The sequence below is a fragment of the Hemicordylus capensis genome, chromosome 6, assembly GCF_027244095.1.
Source record: "Hemicordylus capensis ecotype Gifberg chromosome 6, rHemCap1.1.pri, whole genome shotgun sequence".
Taxonomy (NCBI): domain Eukaryota; kingdom Metazoa; phylum Chordata; class Lepidosauria; order Squamata; family Cordylidae; genus Hemicordylus; species Hemicordylus capensis.
In genome coordinates, this window is record NC_069662.1 from 161,625,717 (window position 1) to 161,641,591 (window position 15,875).

A 15,875-nucleotide genomic window follows, 5' to 3' on the forward strand; every position below is an offset into this window, starting at 1 on the left:
TCATCCAAGGAGATAATCTTCATTCACCATCTTTATCATCACCAAGTTAGTCATCACGAACTTATGTCCTATTAATGTCAACGGGAGTTAGGCATGGCAAACCTTCTTCCGATACAGCCCATAAACTGGACGTTTTCCTTCAAAACAAAAACTATTTGTCATCTTCCCTGTTCACCTGATTTCTGTCCAGGAAATGATGTCCATTTAAATCCATGTAGTTCTGCTTTATTGGGCTGCGGCCAGTGAGATGGGTCAGAAATTAGTTTCTAACCTCATGAGAAGCTTATGACGTGATGACATTGGCCAACCGCGGTGGGGTCATGACGCGGCAACCCGGAGCATGACTCAGGGGCACGGTCCCAACTCCCTGACGTGCTGCTTGGCCCCCACATCCATTCCTTCCCTTCCTAGCTTCGCTGGATGAATCAGGCCCCTTGGCAATGCAGCCTTGCAGGACGTGCTCTTAGGGTCTGGCATTCCTTCTCCCCTCCCAACCCAAGTTACAAGGAAACTATGATTGACTCAGCCGGATGGAATAGCAACTTGCTGAGCCCCTAAAAATAGATCGCCCTTTTCATCCTCCCAACATAGCTCAGGAGTCCCAGATATAATCCCAGCTCAGCTGCGAGGAGCCAGCAAGGGACTCAGAGGCGGTGTTGAGAGTGGAGCCGGTCTCCTCCGCAGGACTCTCTCAGGACTGGGGCTTTTCGGAAGGCGAGGCCACTACGCTGGGACTTATAGGAGAGACACGACCATTCGGGATTGCTGGAAACTCTCCGTAAGTCCTTGCTTGCAGCGGCATTGGGATGGGGAGGGGAGGTTAATTGCAGCCAGCCCTGTTTCAATCTGTCCGTAGAGCATGGTGGGCAAACTCATAAGAGAGCTGGTCTGGTGGTAGCAAGCATGAACTCTCCTCTTTGCTAAGTGGGGTCCACCCTGGCTTGTATTTGGGTGGGAGACTACATGTGTGAGCGCGGTGAGACATTCCTCTTAGGAGTTGGGGCCACTCTGGGACGAGCACCTGCATGCAGAAGGTTCTCCGTTCGCTCCCTGGTGGCATCTCCAGATAGGGTTGGGAGAGACTCCTGCCTGCAACCTTGGAGAAGCTGCTGCCAGTCTGGGTAGACAATCCTGAGCTAGATGGACCAAGGGTCTGACTCAGTACAAGACAACTTCCCATGAGGTCTGCATATTTCAAGCCAACATTTCAATGCACTGAATAAGAGTTTCTCAATGCTGAGGGGACACTTCATTTGGATCCCCCCCGCCACCAAGTGGAGCTGGTGTATGTGTTCCTCCAGTCTAGTGGATGCTTCATACCCTGCCCAGCTGGCAACTCCAGGGCTCCGGTCCATTTATTTGTGGGTTTTCAAAGAGTGCCTAGCTTTGGATGTGGCATCTCCCAACCATTTGGTCACGACACATGATGACCCCTTGCAAATCAGCTGAAAAACGAAGTAGCCTGAAGTTTCTCAAACTTCTGGATTGGGCTCACTCTTTCTAAGCTCCCCATGCCTTTTGGAAACCTCCACCCCAGATTAACCATCTATTTGGAGGGGGACTTTGTGGGAGATTTTTGTGGGCAGTTCAGTGGCACAAATCCCTAGCACAACCTGCAGGTCGATGGAGATGGAAGATTAATTTCAGAACCAATGCACCCCTTTTTCTAGGGATGGCATCAGTGGGGGGGTGCCAAGGGCCCAGGACCCACAGAAGGGCTTGCAGCCATATCCTAAGACCTTCTGACCCAATGTGATGTTTTACCTGTGTTCAAATGTCTGTACGCACGTACATGTTTTTGTGCAAACAGCCGTAGCTACATTCATTTTAAAAGTGAATCTGGACACAGGCCTCCTGAAAGGCAAAATCCAGACAGCAAGTTTATTTCTATATTGTGTTCAACAGAATAATTGAATAACTATACCTGTGTACAGATCTGTCCCTGTGTATACCGTACCCAGAAGCCCTATTAAGAAAAATGTTGAGCATTCGTGCAAGCACGCAGTGTACGCAAGTACAAATCTGTGTGCAGGTACAGCTATTCACGTGTTATGCTGAATGCAGGTACAGCAGTACACTGTCTATCTGCATGCTGCATTTGAGGGACCTGTACCCAGGTTCACTTTTAAAATGAATGCAGGTATACTCATTCACACAAACACATATACCAGTGTACTGAAATCTGTACACATGTACAACATAATGTCTGAATAGGGTCAGGTTGCCAAGTAGGGACTTTTACAGAGGACATGTGACTATTTGGGGGACCAAAGGACTTTTTTGCATGTGTTATGGTGCCCGAAGTTCTGGGGAGGAGTTCTGGGACATTTTGTGCACTCCGAACACTTTGCTCTCATGAGCAGCTTCTCTTCCTGTATCTCCTTCCATCCTACTGACCATCCATCCAGTGGGGAAGCCAGAGGGGAGTTTCTGCTTCAGTGGCACGTTGCAGAGCCAGATGATGCAGGAACACAGATAGGTGGGGCTGGCAGGTACAGTTTGCTTCCTTCATGTGATGGTGGCGGCGGCAGTGAGAAGTTAGCAGTTGCCGAACTAACTTTGCTCAACTGGCAGCTACCCCCTGCTGACTGAGTAAAAAGGCACCCTTTAAAGTGGTGAATCTCTTCTATTTAGCATGGGGAGAGCAACTGGCCCTATCCAACCCCAGAACAACATCCCTTCAGTGGCTTATTTATTTATTTATAATATTTGTACCCTGCCCCTCCAGTGCACTACTGCTTGGGGCGCCTCACAACAATAAAATAAATGCAAGAAACAATAAAAGTAATAAAATTAACCAAATTAAACAGACAAGTTAAAAGTCAGATTAAAAACCACAATCATTATTCGGTTCAAATTAAAAGTCGTTTTAAAAGCTAAAAACGGAAAATTATAAAAAGCTAAAGAAACTATCAGATATAACAGAAAATGGAGCATTAAAAAGCTGCCTTTAAAAGGTGTGTTTTAAGATTTTTTTAAAAAAACACTGAGGGAGGGATCGTGGCAAAGCTCTTCAGAGATTGCGTTCCAAACCGAGGGGCCACAACGAAAAAGGCCCTGTCTCTAGTCCCCGCCAACCAGATCTCTGATGGTGTTACCTTGCATTTCTTTACAGATTGTGAATCCTTTGGGGATAGGGGAACATCTTATTATTTATTTTTCTTGGATAACCACTGTGAAACTTCCTGTTGAAAAGCAGTCTATAAATGTTTGTAGTCGTAGAGAACAGCAAGCCAGTGGGAGACCGTGCATGCACCACTGGGCCAGTATAGCAAGAGGCTGGCTTGGTAGCTGGCTGGCTGCCCTGCCTCGAGCCAAGAGGTGAAGTTGCTGGCCTGGATGCGGAGAGCAGGCTGGGTGACCCCTGGGGGAGGAGGAGAGAGGACTGGGTATGTGGGAAGCCTAACCTGGAGATGAATTTACGGTTCCGAAGCAGGAGCCCTGAGAAAGAACTCTGCACCTAGCAGACTGGGCAGACATGCAGCTCACCTGGTCATCCGCTTCACAGTGGTGAGCTGAGTTTATTCTCCAATTCTCCCATTTTTATCAAAATATGCATATATAATATCTATAAGCATTTGCAAATGTTATGCAAAGTGGAGGGGTGTGTGTGTGTGTGTGAAAAGCATCCTCTATTTCCACTTTTTTGGTGACAGATACCAACTTGTTTCACCATCTGCACCTGGCAACCCTAGAATAGGGCTTATATAAGTGGCAAACATAACTTGTGAAGAGCATAAGAGTTGGCAGCCTTATGCAGGCCTGAGGTGGCCCATGCAGGACAGTTTACCAGGAGCCTCATGAACCCTTGGCCCTCCCCACCTCCAGTTCTCTTCCTTCCTTCAACTTGGGGGGCACCAGAGTGGCCCAGAGAAAGTGGTGGTGTAGTGCACATAGGGTGCCAACCACCCCCAAACCCACAAGCCCATGGAGCCCTGGGTTTTGTTGTTTCTGAGGTGTTCTAAGAGTAGATTCTCTGGTAGGAAATGAGAGTGGATTCAGTGACAAACATTGAATTATTGTTAGCATGGAGGAATAGGATAAGTGTACCCAGTGTGCCCCCTAAGTGGAGTTATGCGGCTGCTGAAATCCCCATTATTCCCTACGGGGGGAAAGCTTAAAGACACGCAAAATCCAGAAATTCTTTAAAAATCACCCCTTTCACCAACATATTTGAAATCTGGGTGGTAGCAGGCACCCATTGGGGCACTATCACCTGACCCACTCTTCTGCCCTCCAAACCCCTTTTCTGCCCTGAATCTGCCCCAAAGACATGCCAATTTTAAAAATTCTTTTAAAAATCACCCCTTTGCCCAATTCCTTTGAAATCTGAGTGGTAGCTTCCTTGCACCCATTGGGTACTACCACCCACCACAACCTGCTCTGGGCCACCCTGGTGTCCCCCACATGGAGCTATAAGGTTGCTGAAATCCCCATTATTCCCTATGGGAAAACGCTTAAAGACACATCAACTTCAAAGATCATTTAAAAAACACCCCTTTGCCAAATTTCTTTGAAATTTGGGTAGTAGTTTCCACCCACTGGGCACTACCACCCACCCCACTCTTTTGGCCCTCGGGTCCTTTTTAAAAATCTGAATCTATTCAGATTCAGATTTGGAAAATTTGGATACAAATTGAATCTGAGGTGATTGGCGGGGCGGGGGGGCAGATTCAGACCCAAAACAAATTGGAAGTTATTCAATTCAAGTTCAGTGCCCATACTGTTTAAGAGAGCAACAGTGTGGGGCAAGCAGCAGGGCAAGGATGGGCAGGTAGGAAGCACCATCCCTGTCCCTAAAGTGACCCCCCAGCACTCCGAACCAGCTTGAATGCAGGGCCTTTGGACCAGTTCAGCACTCCAGAAAAGGAGCACTGAACTAGTTCCGTGCACATCCCTACTCCCTAGCTGATGCTTACCTTCCAGCTATAGTCAATGCCTCCCAGCATTCGTGACTGTCCTGCAGATCTCTTGTGTGTGCACTTGGGTGGTCCCGATCCATGGTTTGCAAGCCTGGGAGCCACCCTAAAGGAAGCTCTCGTGCAGCTGGTGGCTGATGTTCCTGCCCTCAGAAGAAATCAAATGTTCTGGAAATGGACCTTACCCAACTCCTTGTTGTCTAATAGGCCTCTTTTCTTTATCGGGTTTGGGGTTGGCTTGCTCATTGGTTTTGATTTTTTTAACCATTAGAGTGGAAAGGAAAGACCAGGGCTTGTTGGTGGGGTAACTTGCTTCGTTTCAGCCATGTGAAACGATCATGCACTGAACTAGACTCTTCCAGAGATTCATAAAGAGATACGCCTGTGTTACTGTTCATTATCACTAACAAAACTCAGCCCAAATGAGACGTCACTTTAAAACATGTCATTTCGTCCTGTGTATTGGGGTGGGGTTTTTGGGTGGGGGATGGGGATAGCAGTCATGGGGGTCCTGATCCCAACTGCAACATGGGGATTTAACGCTTTATCCCCACCACGGTCCCAATCCAGATCAGGGCCTCCACAATGGCTCTTTGCCCCAGGAAAGAAACTGCCACAGACGTCAACTTGCTTGCCAGCTCACACAATATTCCTTTGCCCCAATCCTGTGTGTGTTTGTGGAAGTAGTTTCTATACATGGATGAGCCCCACTTCCAAAGTAATAGAACAGTTACTAGGAAATTTGGGGTGGGGGTGGGTGGGCTCCAAAAGGTAACTGATTCCATTTACTTCAAGAGGGCTTACACAGAAACACTGTGGCCCATTCACACAAAAAACTGTTTTCTTGGGAGTAGGCCATTTTGTAATGGCCAGTGCCCATAAAAGCATCACGACCAGTGTTTCCTCTAATGGGGATTGTTGTTCAATACAACTGTTGTTCAATACAACTCCTAGCATCCCCCGCTGCAATGGCCTTTGGCTGGGGATTATGGGAGTTGTAGTCAACAACATCTGGGAATCCCTGTTAGAGGGAATTCACGACACCTAGAAATTGATGGGTGAAGCTTTCCCCATTGTTCTCTCTCCATGCTGGGAGAGAAAGTTTCATTTACTACAGTTTTACCCCACTCTACTTCCAAGGAGGTCAGGGTGACATACAGTATGTGGTTCACCTCCCCCATTTATCCTCTCAACAACCCTGTGAGGTTGGTTAGGCTGATAGAGTGTAACTGGCCCAAGGTCATCCAGTGAGTTTTATGGCTGAGTGGGAGTTATGAACCCAGGTCCTCTTAGTCCTAGTCCAACACTCTAATTTCTATACCATACTGCCTCTCATTTTAGAAAATAAGAAAGTGTTCTAAAGGTGATCAGAGAAGGCTGCAGTAGATTTGCATCTTTTGTTCTCTTTGTTCTTTGAAGAGGATTACCATATTTACCTGTACAGAAGCCTGAATTTAAACAATCCCCTTAAAAAAAACCACAGGTTAAATAGACGTTATACCTGTATTTACCCCAAAGGAAGAGGACTCTAGTGAGGGATTATGGGAGTTGTGGGCCAACATCTGCAGGAAGGCCAAAGCTGAGCAGCCCTGGAGCATATGAATGCTTGTATTTTTTATTTTTTTTTAAAAAAAAACCTGTTCCAAGCAGGAAGACAGAAAATGGCCACCTTCAGATGTAACGCAGAGCCGTGGGTCCAATGGACCCACGGATCCATGTGCATCCCCCTCCCGTCTAAATTCGGATGAAACATAGAGCTCTTTCTCTGCAGTCTGGCTGACTGCAGAGAGGAGGGGGAACTGGTTGTCGGGGCTTCTTTCTTGACTGAAGTACAGCCCCGTCAGCCAATAGAAGCTGGAGCAAGGGAGGAACTTCCTCTCTCAACTCCGGTTGCAGAGCTACCAGACTGCAGTCCCAGCATTCAGACGTAACACTGGCACTGCAGGACCAGAGATCCAGGCAGCAGACCTCACTACAAATCAGAGGTCCAAAACGCAGTTCAGGGAGGGAAACCACAGGTCCATTTTTAACGAAACTGCGGTTGCCCGAATTTGGACCTACAATTTACGAAACAAGAGGTCCCTTCACCTCCAGTTTGTGTTACCTGCATACACGGCCTCTGTGACCCCTCACCAGTGATGGCATGGGCACTACCCAATAAGGATGTGCAAACATCCCCCCGCCTTTATTTTTGTGAATATTTCTGCATCCGCAAAAAGGTGACACAAACACCCCCAGCCCATGTCTGCAAAAGCAGATTTATTTATTTATTCATTCATTCATTCATTCATTTATTGATTCATTTAATACATTTCTATACCACCCAAACAGCAAGTTCTCTGGGCGGTTTACAAAACAATAAAAACAGCCAATAAATAAAAGATTAAAACATTTCAACAATTAAAAGTGAAAAGTTAAAACTATTAAAACACAATTAAAACAATTAAAACCTGAACAGATGTGTTCTTTTTCCAAAAGCAACCATTCTCACACTACTTATTCATAGAGTTACTGCGCTTCCCTTAGTGCACAGTGTTTCCTATTCATCTAAAAACCTCACCCTCTACACAGCCTATAACTCTAGGACCATTCCAAACAATAGTGGCTTGAGCCCCCCGCGGAAGGCCCCCCCCCGGTCCTTGCACCTGAGCTGGCTATTTAACATTCCAAATGGTTGCTAGTCCCCTCTGGCTTCTGGGCAGGAATGAAACCCTCAAGGCCAGACTTCAACCACCAGTTGCCTGCCAAAAGGCAAGCCCCTTCCCCGCTGTCCCAAAATGTGACTTGCAGTTGTCACTGGGGGAAACATCTTTGCATTTTTGAGCCAGGAATAGAACCCCTACATTCTTGCAGCCATGACACACACACACTCTCCCTCCACCCTGGAACAAATATTACAGGCACAATAACAGCATCTCAAAGTATCTTGCACAAAGGTGCCCTTTCGGTAGACACGGGGAATTTGTTCACTCTGAGTGTAAAACTACAGGTGATACTTCATCAGAAGGACTTCTATTTCTGGCCACTGGCCAACATACTGATTCTATATGCTATTGTTATAATCAGTTCCATGGGTTTATATACTAGGTATGCACGTCAACAGAAAAGACTATTTGACCTGTGTTAATCACAGTGCTGTAGTTATGAGATATGCAAAAGTGGCAGCAACAAACCCACACTGATTTTTTAATTCTAATTATATCAAGCAAAGTGCTTAGGACAAACTAATAACATCAGCCCCCTTAATACCTACATCAGCTGAAAAACCATTCATATGGTTAGACGCCATCCTGACTTTGTCATTCCAAAAAAGATAAAAAGCAACTATTTTTTAAAACAAATTTATCTGAGTGATTCTTATAGGAACTTTTTTGGAAAATATGTCAATTTTATCCTTCATGCATGCTCCCGAATCTTCTGTCGTGACTGGGGTTTCTCTTGCCCCCCAATCAGCCCCTCCCTGATTCTGTGCAATTCAGTCTTGGCTGTACCTAAAAGTCTTGGTGATACCCATAAGCCTGTGTCCCCCTCTGCTGAACTAAAATGCAATGGTAATATGTTTGCAGAGAGGTGAATGCATCCTCATCCTCATCTACTGATGCACACATTGCGCCCCACCCACCACCCACCCCCTTTGAGCAACCCTCAGGGGCAAAATCATTTGTTCCAGATTTTCAAGATACTTCAGAAGATACTAGTTAAAATGGAAAAGGCTTAAGTATAAGCCTAAACAGTGCTCCTGTAATGTAATTGTTTATGTTTCCATGACTGTCATAAGCATCTATTGGATAGTGTCTGTGACGCCACTGAGGAGGAAGACACACAATCCCCCTCATATATAAGCAGTTTGGGCATTTTAAAAGGGGTGTGTAATAAATCTAATAAAGCTTTCATTAAAAGATAAATGCTTACATGCTTTAACACAAAAATCCTCGTAAACGAAAGTTTGCAAAAACTTGGAAGAGCTGGGGGGGGGTCCGTCTTCAGGTGCCACCAGTTAATCTGGTGGGATTGGGTCTTCTCAGTTGTCACCCCTGAGTTGTGGAATGTCCTCCCTGTGGATATAAGAGGATTGTCTTCCTTGGAGGCCTTCAGGAGAGCCTTAAAGACCCATCTTTTTGCCTGGTTTTTAATGATATCTAGTTTTAATTTTAATTTTAGTCTGGTTTAAGTAAGTGTGTGTGTGTGTGTGTGTGTGTGTGTGTGTGTGTGTGTGTTTAAAAAAATTAATTGTTTTGTTATGTGTTTTTGATTTAAATGTAAACCACCCTGGGTCACCTTAGAAAGGGTGGTCTATAAATTGAACGAACGAATGAATGAGTGAGTGAATAAAATCAACATAAATGTTTCCCCTCATACACTTCTAAAAAGAAGGAGGGGAAAGAAAGGCTACTACTTGCCTTGAGACCAAGGCCCCACCTGTACCACCCCTTGAAAACCCTTTATTCCCTCTCATGTTTCCCCCCTGTCATTTCTGGATTGACCTTATGGAAAAGTTCGTATGCTTACCCAATTTTAATTTTTCTCTGAAGAGTCTGGCTGTGAGAGGGTCCACACACCCACCTCCACATCCCCTTTACATTTGCAGAGCAACTATGCAGGACCAGAGATTCAAAAGCTTTGATTGTCTGCACAGATCCAAAGGGAAAATTTGCCAGTTCCAAGTATTAGAGATGATGATTCAAAATAATACTCATGTGCGGTCTTTGCAGACATGTGGTGAATGCACACCGGTCTTTGAATACATGTGAATGCACATGTATGGTCTTTGCAAAGGGTGTGTGTGTGTGTGTGTGGTGCCCACTTTCCCCGTTCCTGATCTCCCTGCATTCACACAGAGGCCGAGAGCAGAGACAGTGGGCACAATCCCATTCCGCTTTCCCACGTGTTCACAGGATGTCTGAAAAGGGCTATGGACAATACAGAGCCAGTGACTGGAGAGTTGGACTACAGCTGGGGAGACCTGGGTTCAATTCCTATCAAGCAAGTGAAATTTCTCAGCAGATTTTCTGCACATCCATCCCCAGGATGAGACAAATCAGAACAAGCTATGCAGAACAGAAACAAATGGTGAACATAAGCTTAAGCAGCATAATTTGCACAAGTCACAGAATCCCACCTTGCTTGGTGCAGAATTTTCATTTATGCTGATATAGAGAGAGCCAGCATGGTGTAGTGGTTAGAGTGCTGGGCTAGAACCGGGGAGACCCGAGTTCCAATCCCCATTCAGCCCTGATACTTGCTGGGTGACTCTGGGCCAGTCACTTCTCTCTCAGCCCAACCTACTTCACAGGGTTGTTGTCAGGAGAAACTTAACAATGTACACCGCTCTGAGCTCTTTGGAGGAAGAGTGGGATATAAATGTAAAAAATAAAATAAAATAAATATATCTTCACTCAGAAGAATAGGTGCAGGGGAAGGAGGACTGTAGCTCAGTGGAGAAATATCTGCTTCGCATGCAGAAGGGCCCAGGTTCAATCCCTGGCGTCTCCACACGGGGCAGAGAAAGATCCCTGGAAAGCTGCTGCCAGTCAGTGTGGACAATACTGAAACAGAGGGACCGACGGCCAGACTCGGAATTTGGCAGCTCCCTAACTTTGCCTCTCATCCAGCAGTGACTGCAGCCACACGGAGAGCTTCCCAGATCCGGTGTGCTTGGTCTTTTAAGTGGCCTCCCTCTATCTCTGTTCACCTCTTCTTCCGTTTCTCATTTCTGTTCCCTGCTGCAACCACTCAAAAGGGCTCCGGCAGGGAACTGCCTCCCACTGGATGACTGGGCGAGGAATGTAGACCCCTCCAGCAGGCCTGGACAGAGAGGATCAGGGGGCTGACAATGGAACAAAGACTCCCAGCAGCAGGCAGGAGGGGCAGGGAGGGGCCGAGGCCGGAGTGGGCCGCCATAGAGAGAAAGGGGCCAGCAGCCTCCAGCCCGTCCCCACCCCCCGGCCTGATTAAGCTGCCACATTGGCTTCTCCTCCAGCTATTATTACTGCTTAGCCATCTATGAGAATCCCACACAGGCCCGGCACATGAGTGGCGCCGGCGCTTAGGGAGCCTTTTGTCAGAGCCCAAATTATCGTGCAGCAAATCAAATGGGAGAGGATGGCCGGGGGGGGGGGGGGAGGGCCACGCAAGTGGATTCCTGGACTCCCAGCACCAGAGACGCGAGCTGTTGACAGGAGGGGCTGGAATGCTGCTGGTGTCATGGAGAGCGGCTGGCGTGGCTCTTGAAGGTGGGGGGGCGGCTGGGCTGGGCTGGGCTGGGCTGGGCTGGGCTGGCCAGGGGGAAGGCGGACGTGATATTGAAGAAAAAGCAGTCTTCACACCCAAGCTTTGTGTCTGTCTTCACCACCTACCTGAGATGCATTATGCCGGGATAGGCAGAGGCGCTCTTGCTCCTGGACTTGTGGGCTGAAGTCCGGGGCCTCCACAGCCCTTGCCCCCCCCATTCTCTTTAGTCTGTCCCAAGTGGTGGGGTCGCCTGGCGGAGCGTGATGGTGCTTAATTTGCAGGGAGGGGGCCCTCCAAAGGCCTTTAAGTCCCGGCTCCAGAATTACCTAGGTGCACCTCTAGGGTTAGGCAACCTTGGCTCCCCAATTGTTGCTGAACTACAACTCCCATCATGCCCGGCTGCAGTCGTGGCTGGGGAGGATGGGAATTGTAGTTCATCAATCGCTGAAGAGCCAGGGTTGCCTACCACCTTGTGTATAGGTATATACATATCAGTTTGTACTTTCACAAATTGCAGAGAAGAGGCTTTCCAATCCAGTCTCACACCGGAAGGAATCCCACTTCTGCTTGGACACTTGCGATGACCTACCTATGCACCATCTAAAAAAAATAAATCTATGCTTTCATCTTCAAAACACACATCCTATTCATGTGCAAGTTTGTGATGCAGATGTAATTGATGAATTGAGACCTGATATTAATTCTCAGGAGGTATTGGCCGATGCCATAAAGTTTATTAGTCTCTGAGAAGAATCAGGTGGTTCTCCTTTTCGCCCCCTCCCGTCCTGCTCATTATCTCTCTGCCTGTCATGGAACAGTGTTATCACGTCTAAGGAACTTAAAAGCTGGGGAACGGAGGAGGTTTTTATCCGTGCTTGTGTGCTTAATTGAGGATGGTGTGTTATAATGAAACGTCTTTTGTATACCAACTTATAGTTTTTCTTTTTGCACAACAAAGGGTCTTTTTGTTGAGAGTTGATAAGTTACAGATGTAATTGATATGATTAGTTGACTTAAGTTTTTTACTGAATTTAAAAATCAACAAAAATTCAATTCCTTTTTTTTAAAAACCTATGAAAAAACTGCTCCAGGAATTGGGGAAATAGGTGTGTTGGTGACAGCATGGATGCTGGTCAATTGATACACCCCACAATCAGCTTTTCTTCAGTGTAAGCTAAACTATGCTGGAAACTTGCAGGAATCCCCCCCCCCACACACACACACCTCAGGATCTGAAGAGGGAAAAGCCTTCTGAAGTGACTGTAATTGTTCTAGAATTATGTTTGGTTCCATGGAACGATTTCCCTAACACCCCAAACAAGCGGAACCTGCAACACATCTGTCCAACCCTAATGCCCATCTCCAGGATACGATAAACTGTTCAAGGCTCAAACAAGTCGATTCCCTCCCCTCCCCTCCTCTCCTCTCCCTCCCGGACCCGGAATTTTACCATTGTTTTTCCTGTTGACACTTCAACATTCCATGGCTCCAGGGACCCCTGAGCATGCTCAGTTCTCAACAGGCTGGTTTTGGCTGGGAGGGAGTGGGGAGGCATCGATTAGTTTTTACAAGCATATCCAATTCTGCATATCTGCAGTGAGTACATATAAACCACCCCCTGATTTGGGGGTGGCCCCATCTTGCTTCCAGTCACCCGAGTTTGCTATTAGTACACATATCGATTTATAGCCTCTCATGTGAATGTGGTCATAACATGCATCAAATCATGGGGGGCCAGAAGCAGCTCTCTAGGTCAGTTTGGTCTCATTCGGAACAATTCCCCCGATTGGCCTCTTGCCTCTTCCCTTGCAGGGAAGCATGTTTGGGATGCCTAAGATGCCGTGACACTCAATGCAGACTGTCACACAAATCACATCAAAGAAGGCTCTTGCATATTCCAACAGGGCAGGACTGCCGGGTGGAACTGAATCCCCATCCATCCACCCCTTCAATTCACACTTAACCGGGGGTCTCAGCTGGTGCCAGTCCTCCCTCTGTTTCCATTGCAGATGGAGACAATACAGCTCAAAGGTGAGACTCCCCTGCTGTTGTCAGACTACAACTCCCATCATCCCCAGGCTGGCCACCCACCATGTACTCATCAGAAAAGATTCCTGCTTTGTCCCAGCTCTCGTATTTCCAGCATCGTACAAAAGTATCAATACTGGAGTATTTGAAATTGCCTGGTGGCTGTTATTATCAGCAGAATTTCAGAGTTCTAGAAATATAAACAATGTGATAGGAGCAGGACGCCTCGCTCTTTTGCATGCAACTTTCTTGTAACTCCAGACTGATAGTCCAACATCTGGGTAGGGTCCCAGAGGAGAGGTGGTAGCAAGCGTGACTTGTCCCCTTAGCTAAGCAGGGTTGCCCTGGTTGCATATGAATGGGAGACTTGATGTGCGAGCTCTGCAAGATCTTCCTCTCAGGGGATGGAGCCGCTCTGGGAAGAGCAGAAGGTTCCAAGTTCCCTCCCTGGCAGCATCTCCAAGATAGGGCTGAGAGAGATTCCTGCCTGCAACCCTGAAAAAGCTGCTGCCAGTCTGGGTAGACAATCCTGAGCTAGATGGACCAATGGTCTGACTCAGTATATGGCAGCTTCCTATGTTCCTATGTTCCTATATTATCATGGCCTTGATTCATTCATGGAAGCTACGTCTCTCTGGTTTAAGACAAACATTCAGTCACATATGGTCAGTTGCTGCATGAATCTTACTCAAGGGGCATTTGAAACTATTTGGGAATTCTTCATTTGTGTATCACGTGAATTCCAAAATCATATTTGAGGAATTTGGAAGGAAGCGGTCAGAATTCAGAGGGGCCGTAGCTCAAGCTGCATGCAGAAAGTTCCAGATTTGGTTCCTGGCATCTCCATGAAAGACTGGGAAAAACCTCTGCCTAAAATCTTAGAAGTCCCAATCGGACAGTGTAGGAATTCTCAACTTTGGGCCCCCAGGTGTTATTGGACTTCAATTCCCATAATCCCCAATCAAAGTTCACTGAGGCTGGGGATTATGGAAGCTGAAGTCCAATAACATCTGGGGGCTCAACGCTGTGAATCCCTGGTGTAGATGATACCGGGCTAGATGAACCAAGCTGAAGGTGGCTTCATATGTCCATAGAGTTTCAGTGAGATTTGAGAAATGTACCAGGGTGGTTTCCATGCAGCCTTGGCTTGCCATACAAGAATTCAACTTTGCCTGCAGGTATATTCAGAACTAATTTGGTGGCTCCTCTTCAGGGGAAACATCCAATTTCCACCAAAATAGTTTCATTGAGGCCAATGAAATTTCCCAAGGGTTTTGGGTTTTTTAAAAAACAGATCCTTAGATCTCTACTAACATGGTCATAGGGCACAGTCTGAAGGTACATGAGGCCTTAAGCAGGTCTGGGTTGGGTCAGTGCCTGGATGAGAAATCACCTGAGAAGCCCATGGATACCACCTTGTGTACCATGATGGGGGGAAAGTGTGATATAAAATGAAAACTAAAAGGCAGGTGCTTGTACTGCTGCTAACTGAGCAAAGAGGCACCTTTTTAACGTGGCAATTCTGTTTATTTAGTTGGGGGAGAGCAACTGGCCCTATCCACCCCCAGCACAATACCTCCAGAAACTGTTGCTGGTGTATATCTTGTGTTTCTTTTTAGATTGTGAGCCCTTTGGGGACAGGGAGCTATCTTTGTTTGTTTGTTGTTTCTCTATGTAAACCACTTTGGAAACTTTTGTTGAAAAGCAGTATATAAATATTTTTGTTCAGGGGCGTAGCAAGGTTGGAGTGAGCCCAGAGACAAGATATTAAAATGCCTCCCCTCACTGAAGTAAAATTTATATATATCTTCTCTATGTGCCACAACAGATCATCCTAATTTTTAAAAAAAGTTTCTATAAATTGTGGACGATGCAAGTCATTTAATGGTCCTAGAGAAAGACATGCTGTTCTGGTAGCTCCAGGTCTTAACACTCACATCAGTTTTGGAGGATGAATACAACTGAAGGAAGTCTGGGCGGGTGTGTGGCTGGGGGAGTCATGTGACTTGTCTCTGGGGGGCCCCCCAAGGCAGTGGGCCCGCAGACAACTGTCTCCCCTTGCCGTATTATAGTTATGCCCCTGTTGTTGTTGTTGAATCGTTCTTGAATCATAGTGGTTAGAGTGTCAGCCTAAGATTTGGAAGACCTGAGTTCAAATCTCCACTCAACCACGATGAAGCGTTCTGGGTAACCTTGGGTCAGTCACCATCTCTTCGCCAAGCATCCCTTACAGGGTCGTTGTGAGGCTAAATGGTGTGGGAGCCATGTGCTCCTTGGAGGAAGAGCAGGATAACATCTAGTCAATCAATAGACTGGGTGCTGCTGAGCATTCCCAGAAGCAGGACGAGAAATTCAGCAAGACTGGCATGAGCAGTGGCCAAAGCCAGGCCTCCAGGGTGACACAATAGAGTTGTGCTTGTTTGTTCAGGGCAGATGGTGTCAGTAGCAAAGCTGACGACACGCTCGTGGCCACCTCTGGCAGAGAGGCTGAGCTTGCAGCTTCTTTTTTTGATCAGGGATTCTGTCCAGCGTCGGCAGCACAAGGCAAATGGTGGTGCTCGGCCCGTCTGGGGAAGGAGATGATTCATGTGGACAGGTGGGTGCCATTGTTGGACGGCGGCATCACAATGGGGCTGTACATGGCTGTGAAACGGGGTGGGGGGAGGAGAAAGAAGGGGGGTCTTAAGAAGGGAGATT

General features: G+C 46.9%; 1 protein-coding gene across 2 annotated transcripts in view; it reads left to right on the forward strand.

Moving 5' to 3' along the window:
- The first annotated feature begins 638 nt into the window (after nucleotides 1–638).
- Nucleotides 639–15,875, forward strand: part of XIRP1 (xin actin binding repeat containing 1) — a 32,996-nt gene continuing 17,759 nt past the window's right edge. For both annotated transcript variants that reach the window (XM_053263620.1, XM_053263621.1), the window contains exon 1: nucleotides 639–778. The gene's annotated coding sequence lies outside the window, so the exon portion shown is untranslated. The remainder of the gene's footprint in view (nucleotides 779–15,875) is intronic.